Raw genomic sequence first — 8132 nt, 5'->3', positions numbered from 1 at the left:
CACTTATGACCTCCACTCACACCACGTGACATGTTCATTTGGTCCCATAGGTCATATTTCACCTCCGAGGACAATGATATAACTATCTCTCTCTCTCTCTCTCTCTCTCTCTCTCTCTCTCTCTCTCTCCCCCCCCCCCTCTGGAAAATATGTGTGTTCTTAGACTTTAGTTTGCATGGGGACTCCTGTCTTTGTGCACTACTGCTTCAACATTGTAGATAAACTCATTCATCGGGAGGTCTTCACCACTTATTAACAATCTGCTCACCTTTCCCTTCTTCATGTATTCCTGTTTGAATTAGAGAGCCCCCCACATTACTAGATAGAGGGCGTTCATGGTGTCTGAGAAGAGGTGTGGAGAGAGAGAGAGAGAGAGAGAGAGAGAGAGAGATGAGGCATGTAGATAAACGCCGGGTATGAGTAAATTTGCATGCAATAATATGATGACCAAATTATTGCTTGCTCTCTCTCTCTCTCTCTCTCTCTCTCTCTCTGTGTGTGTGTGTGTTTTAGCTACAGACTCTATCTTGCATCAGCCATCAGTTTATGGGTATGAATTGAACCTTGAACCTGTAGGCTATCACCTACAATAGTTCAGTAGCTTAGGTACAATGCTGCACTCAAAATGGGTGCTACTATGTCCATCCATTTGTTATGACCGCCTGCACGAGAGGTTGTGAGTGGGGTCGATCCATGTTCTTCTTCTCATTCTCAAAGTGAAGATGCAAGCTATCAATTATCTTTTGTTCACTGGGGAGAGAAAAATCAAGTTATTACAAGAACTAATTTCTTTGCCAGCATCCCCACTGCATGCAATGTATACGGTTATCTCTTGCCGCTCCTTGAAGAGCCATTGCAGGATTGCAAGCCCACCTGTAAACCCTAGATCTTGAGCAAGGAGGTAGTTGATTATGCATGTGGGTAGATTACAAAGTAACCAATAGGTATGAATTCTTTGATAACTATTTGCATGGAACCAGGGTCGCCACATTGCATCATCTTAGTAGGATCCATAACAATTTTGCTGACTTCCTCTTCAAGGTCAAGCTCAAGCTCCCATCTCTAGTTTCTACATGGGTGTGAGTTGTATGTAGCTGACACTTTTGATGAATGGAAGGAAGTACCTGGGATGAGCACACAATCTACTATAGAAAAGGCAGAGGAAGAATACCTTCACAGACTGATGCGCCTCTGCAAAGATGCTCCAGTGCTGAGAGATCTCATCATCACACATGTTCAAATATGTCCCACTGCTAGAATCTGCTCCAAATTCCTTTTTGCTCTCTCTCTCTCTCTCTCTCTCTCTATGGAATGCCACTACCCACACCCCAAAAAAATGTAGAGGAGGAGGTAGAATAGACCACTCATATACACAACATGGGATTGATGGGAGCCTCTCCCTGTCTTTGATATGCTTTCAAATGAGATTATACAACAACAAGGGCGTGCCTCTCTCTCTTTGTGTGCCTCCACCCTCGCTTGATGGTTCTGCCAACAACGCCTTAGCTCTACCATCCATGCCCTCGTTTCCCCCTCTTCTCTCTCTCTCTCTCTCTCTCTCTCTCTCTCTCTCTCTCTCTCTCTCTCTCTCTCTCTCTCTCTCTCTCTCTCTCTCTTTGTGTGCTTCATCAACTTTGGTCCTTCAAGGTTGCCCGACTTGAGAGTGCCCATACTATGAGGGAATAACAAGCCATGTCAACATGCTTTCCATCCACTAAGAAATTGAGAAATGACACACAAAGAAACACATACTTTTCTTTGTGAATCACAAAATTTGTCCAGTTTCTAGCAACACGTTCCCTCATTGTAATGTGCTACATTGATGAAGAGAATAAATCACAAAGAGTTTTCACTTGTGGGCTTTGATGGGGCAGCACGCTTGGGAATCACATCCAGCCTCAACATCATGGCAAGAAGATACCTCTTTCTGTGCTTCAATAGAGGTTTTCTTTGATGCACCAACAAATCGCTTCATCAAGGACCATGTATACCTAGGTTTTTCTTTGTCAGGTCATGTAATGGTCCTGCAATTTGTGAGAACTTTTCTATGAAGCGTCTATAGTATGCACACATACCTATAAAGATTCTTAGTTCATGAAGATTCCTTGGTGTAGGCCATCCTTTTATTACCTCTAACTTTGATGGATCCATTTGGATGCCATCTTGAGAGATAATGTGACCTAAATACTGAATCTCTTGCAAGAAAAATTCACTTTTCTTTTGATTAACATAAAGCTTATTCTCTCTTAGAACTTGAAATATTACCTGGAGGTGTTGCTTGTGTTCGTCTAATCAATTAGAGTAGATGATGATATCATCAAAGAACACTCCTGTAAAGGTTTGGTGAGGCCTGAATAGCTTCTCCATCAAGCGATTGAATGTGGATGTGGTCCATTGGTCAAGCCAAAAGGCATGACAATATATTCGTAAAGACCAAACGTACGGCAAAATGCGGTCTTTACAATGTCTTGATCAACTATCCTTATTTGATGATAGCCATTTTTAGGTCAATCCTATTGAAGTAGGTGGACCCTTGTAGCTTATCAAACATGTCTTCTACCCGTGGAATGAGAAACCTATTCTTGATAGTGATCCTATTTAGTGCTCTATACTCAAGACACATATGATATGTGCCGTCTTTCTTTTGCACTAATAGCACCAGGTGAGCAAAATGGAGATGAGCTAGGCCTAACCATGCCCTTCTCAACTAACTCATGCACTTGCCACATAATCTCCTCTTGTTGAGCTTGAGAAACTCTATAAGGAGGTTTATTAGGCGGTGAACTTCCTAGAAGAAGTTCAATTGCATGGTCATCATTACCTCGTTTAGGAGGTAGCTCACAAGGGATGTCGTCAATAAAGACATCTTGAAATCCCTTGAGAAAATTGGATAACTCCAATTCCTTGTGAGTGTGTATATTTTGTTTTGCTAAAACATTAGGCTCACTTTGAGAATCTTTAACAAAAATCATGTACACGGAAATAGAGCTCTTTATTGACTTATTGAAAGCTTGTGTATGTACAATGGGTATGGTGTTACCCATTTGCTTAGCATCTATGTACATATCTTTTTTCCTGACCTAAAGTAGATTCTCTTTTCAGGGAATTTAACATTGGCAGTCATGCGATCAAACCATGGTGCCCCTAGGATTACATCCTCGTGCTTGAGAGGAGAGATCAAGAATTCCTCTTTGTCCACATAGCTTTGGACATGGAGCCTCAATTTCTCTATTAAGGGATTGACTGAAGCTTCTTGCCCCTTGAAAGCACCGTCAATCCCATATGGTAAGCTTGTATGCCTAGCTTGGTGGCCAACTCTGTGGGTATGAAATTGTGAGTAGAACCAGGGTCAAAGAGAATAAAAGCATCATGTTCTCTTACCTTTCCCCAAGCATGGCATAGAGGAGATCCTTTGTGGTGAGTTTCCTCCTCTTGGATTTCGACCAAAGTAGCTCTAGGAGGTTCATGGTGGGTGTTCTTTTGGGGACAAGCGTGGTACGCATGCCCTTGCTCGCCGCACTTGAAACAGCGGTTATCCTTGCGATAATGCTCAAGCCCTTCAAGAGAGAGTTTGTTTTTGCCTTTGTTAACTCCCTTCTCCTTAGCTTTGTTGGAATTTCCCTTAGGAGACTTTTGTAGATCGTCCTTCCCCTTAGGCTCATTGGAACCCTTGTTTTCCGCGGGCTTAGAATTTCTCTTAGCCCCTGTTTGGAAATTGATTTGAGAAGCCACCATACTATGGTGTATAACCGCCGATATGGTGCGTGGCCTTTGGGAGTTGACATACTTCACCATTTCTTCAGTTAAGCCCGCACAAAATTGTTGCTTTTGCTCTCCAAAATCCAACTTTTTGAAGACAGTGTCTTGAGTTGTAAGTTCCAAAACTTGTCTACATATTTGTGAATGGATTCGTAGGGAGAGAGCTTCAAGCTTCGCCATTCGGTGAGTACTTTGTCTTTGGCATCGATGGCCAAAAACTTCTTCATAATGGAAGCTCTTAAAGATTTCCATGTTTGTGGAGCTTCATCGTTGGCCCGTAGGCTAGACCACCATTGCCTGGCTGACTTTTGAAAGTGCAGAGCTACATGGTGTAGCTTAGAGGACTCCGTGAAGCCCTCATCTCCAAATGCCACATTGAATTGTTGGAAGGCCAAGACTTTGTTTGTAGCACCAAAGGTGCCATCGTAGGTAAGGAAAGAGATGCTCTTCCCTCCCTCTTTGAACTTCTTGAGCTTGGACGACCTCTTCCACACGGCATAGGATTTCCTATGGCCTCTTCTTTTTTATGGTTCAAATGTTGCACCATCGCTTTCTTCAAAGGATGAAGAATTTGAGGAAGATGGAGAAGAGGGTGACCTCTTTCTCGCCTTTTTCTTGCCTTGATCTTCTTTATCTGCACCATCACTTTCATAAGAGGAAGAGGATGAAGAAGATGGAGAAGAGGGTGTCCTCTTTCTTGCCTTTTTCTTCTCTTGCTTTTTGTCATCCCTCATTGAATTATGGTGTGGAGAAGTGTGCGATGGTGGAGAGCGTTTAGCCCGCCGTCTTTGTGGAGCCATCTCCGCCAAGGTCGCAGGAGACTCACTTCTTTCTCGTTCCTTTGGTGGGGGCTCTTGAGTTCTCCTTTGAGAAGGGTATGCGTCATCAAGAAGAAAATTTTTGAGCCCTTCGTATGGATCCTCTTCTTCTTCTCGAATCGGAGAGAGGCCTCTTTTGAAGTCTCGCAAGGAGGCTTCCTAGGTGCTCTCTCGTCATGGTGGGGAGCTTGGAGAATCCCATGAGCACGAAGCTGCCGTCGCACTTAACTTTGGAGGGATAGATTGCCCATGGCTTGTTGAAGCCTAGAAACAAGATAGTTAACAAGCATCGGGGCATCATTAGTAGCCTGCTCATTAGCAAAATCAAAGTTATCAACATTAATTTCACTCTCTTTACTATTGTCAGCCATTCTAACAACTTTTAGGTGTAAATTTTTTAGGTGTACTTTGGCACTTCAAGACGTAGTTGCTGCTCCTTTTTACCTCTTTAGAAAAAGAACTCAAGCTACTGTACCCGTGGCTCAAATACCATTAATTGCAAGGAATAGAAGAGAGGGTCGTTCAACACCAAAACAGCACCAGCTCCTATCAACCTTCTAATAGCTCAATAGTGGTTAAGCCATAGGCAAGCCCTGTAGGACTCCACTATTAAGACCATAGCTCTTGACGGTGATGCCCCATTATCTGCACGAAGGCATGCGCACTGCAAGGCTAAAAAATCCCTATTCTAGTTACTCAAATGCAATTAATAGTACCAACCATTTATAGCTAGCTTGAGGAGAGAAACCTTGTGCTCTGATACCAATGTAACATTTAATGGCCTAGTAATGTGTGTAGCGAAAAATAGCATGAACATAGTGAGCATTTCATTAGAATAGATTCCTAATGAGAATAACAAGAGTGCTTCGGTGAAAAGAGAGCAACAAAAAGTATAACACCGAGTTAGATAGCACGAACAATACTTCAAAAGAGAGAGAAATTAAGCTATTGACAACAGTTGAGGACCGGATTTAAATGGAGCCGGTCCCCCCTCCCAAAGGCTTTGTATTATGGTTTCTCCCATCAAGAGAGACATTTTACAATACAATTCTTTGTGTTCCTTCAATACTAGCTAGTGCAATGAAGATGGAAACTTCAAGCACTAAGCAAAACACTTATTAAACACAACATCAATTCCCTCACGGTCTCATACCCAAGACCTCACACACCTTCGAAGATGGTGAGAGCTAGCGGGGTATGAGAGTAGATTGAGAGGAAGAAGGAGTAGTCTTACGAGAAATATGTACATCTCCTCACATAATCACCCATATTAGCATAGCTTAGCTTAGTATCTAGCATGCTAGAGGATATGAGCATGCATTGAAGCTTGGCTCTTGGTTGGATTTGCATCACAAAGCCAAGAGTTGTTGGTGTAGGCCTCCCTTCTCACAAGCTTGGAGTAGGTGATAAGCTTTCCTTAAAGCTTGAGAAGGAGAGAGAGAGAGAGTCTTCTTACTCCACACCTAGACTAGTGTAAGTGTGTATGCAATAATGCCTTTGAGAAATCAGCCCCCTCTCTCTCTTGGTCGACCCCTCTTGCTATTTGCTCATGCTCACACCCTATTGGCCCATGCCAGGCTTAGCCAATGAAATTTAAGTAGAATAAGTGTTAGGATTTTGACATGTGTCCCCCTTTCCCCTTTTGTGATAGATTTAGGTAATTAATTAATGCAACTAAACTCTCATTGGACCCCTTTGTCTCCTGGCCAATAGAAATCAGGCAAGCCATTGGGCTGCTGAATGCTCATTTACCCCTTGGGAGACTGTCCAATAGTCTTCTAGAGAGCTTAATTCTTATTGGTTTGTTTATTAAGTGTTTTTAAATTAATTAAACTAGATTTACTCTAGCCTATTTCTCATTGGTCCACCTCCATGGCCATCCAATAGGATTTGAGTACACCTTGTGGGCATCTGGGCTAGGGAGCTAACATGTGTCCCTCTTTCCCTTTGTGTAAAGGAGCTTGTGTGTGTGTGTGTGTTTCTCTCTCATCTCCTACTTTTAGGGCTCGCCCCCTCCTATGTAGGGATGCATGAAGACTTTTTGAGCAGACACAAAGCATCCAATTTTCCTAGGCTTTTGACCTTTGGACACAACCTTTGAATTTTGGAACCTTAGCATTTTGCAAGTCTTAATGGGCTGAACCTTAGGGTCTTTTAAGCCCATTGTTGCACCTTGCTCTTTTGCAGATGCCCCCCCCTTTGGATCCCTATTTTCCCTCCTTTAGATCCCTACTGTGGCCGGTCTGCCAGCTTAACCAATATTCTAGCTTTTTCTCCCCTGGCACTTCCCCATATTAAATGATCAGTTTAACATGAGAAAATCATTTAGGAGAACTAGATAATATTACTATGACATGTGCTATATAGCACGTGTTGTTCCCGCTTTGTTTCTCCTTTTTGCGAGCAATTTTCACATCAAGTGTAGCATTTACCATGGTTGATAACAACACAAATGTGTTCAAGATGTTTGTTGTTGAGGAGAGATTGGATGGGGACAATTACCTTATGTGGGTTTATATGATGCAACATGTTCTTGTGTCAAAAGGTGTCTGGAATATTGTGCAAGGCATTGATGTACGTCCTGACTCTGAGGATGTAGGCGATGTTGAGGATGTGGCAGGCCTCACTGCAAGAATTGCTGATGTTAGAGTTCGGAAGAACAAGCTTGTTGGGATGTAAAGGATGCACAGGCTTATGCATTGATTGCGTTGTTTGTGAAGCACACCACTACTCCTCACATTCGTTTCAGCGAAATCTTCAAAATAGGCTTGGGATATTCTGGCCGGTCTTTATGATGCAAGCCGCAATGAGACAAAAATTGATGTGTTGCGTAAAGAGCTAGAGTCAAAGATTATGCATGAGGAAGATGATATGGATACTTTCCTTGCTGGTGTCAAGGATATCAATGAGCAACTTATTTCTGTAGGTGAAGTCATTTCAGACAGTTCCCTTGTGCAAACTGTTCTTGATGCCTTGCCAGACTCTTACCAGACTTTTGCTAGTACTTAGAGACTCATGACCCAAGGAAATCCTAAAGTTGTCAAGTTTGATGCATTGTGCATATTGTTTTTGCAAGAGTCAATTTTCAAAAAAAAAAGGGACTAGACACTGTGCGATTAAACACGCTTTTATTGTTGCTCGAAGAAAAGGTGGTAACAACAATGTAGCCACTTCTTATAGTTCTTCTGCGAGTGGAAAAGCACTTGTTCCTAATGTTTCTAATCGCATCAATTTGTCTCGAAATTCTGGTGATAAGGACAAAAAGAAGATGCATTGCCGTTATTGTAAAGCTAATGATCACTTGATCAAGCAGTGTCTTAAGTTAAAGGCAAAAGAGGCTAAGAAGAAAGAGGGTGGTTCCACTACAAATGCAGTTATTGTTGAGTCTTCTGTGGAAGGAGACTGTGATGCTGATGTTGATGCAAAATGGGCTTTTAGTGCAGAGTGTACCTATAATCCCGTTGTCCATGATGCATGTATGTTCGTTGCTGTAGATTCACATGTGTGGTATTTTTACAATGGTGCTACAAAGCACATTACCTCACATCATGATTT

The 8132-nt window shown here is 42.4% G+C and overlaps 1 pseudogene; it reads right to left on the bottom strand.

Moving 5' to 3' along the window:
• Positions 1 to 635: 635 nt before the first annotated feature.
• LOC147418128 (uncharacterized) lies at positions 636 to 1227 on the bottom strand (annotated as a pseudogene).
• Positions 1228 to 8132: the final 6905 nt, after the last annotated feature.

This window comes from Adiantum capillus-veneris, chromosome 30 (genome assembly GCF_014529385.1).
Source record: "Adiantum capillus-veneris isolate H3 chromosome 30, ASM1452938v2, whole genome shotgun sequence".
Classification (NCBI taxonomy): domain Eukaryota; kingdom Viridiplantae; phylum Streptophyta; class Polypodiopsida; order Polypodiales; family Pteridaceae; genus Adiantum; species Adiantum capillus-veneris.
This window is presented reverse-complemented; position numbering and strand designations above follow the sequence as displayed.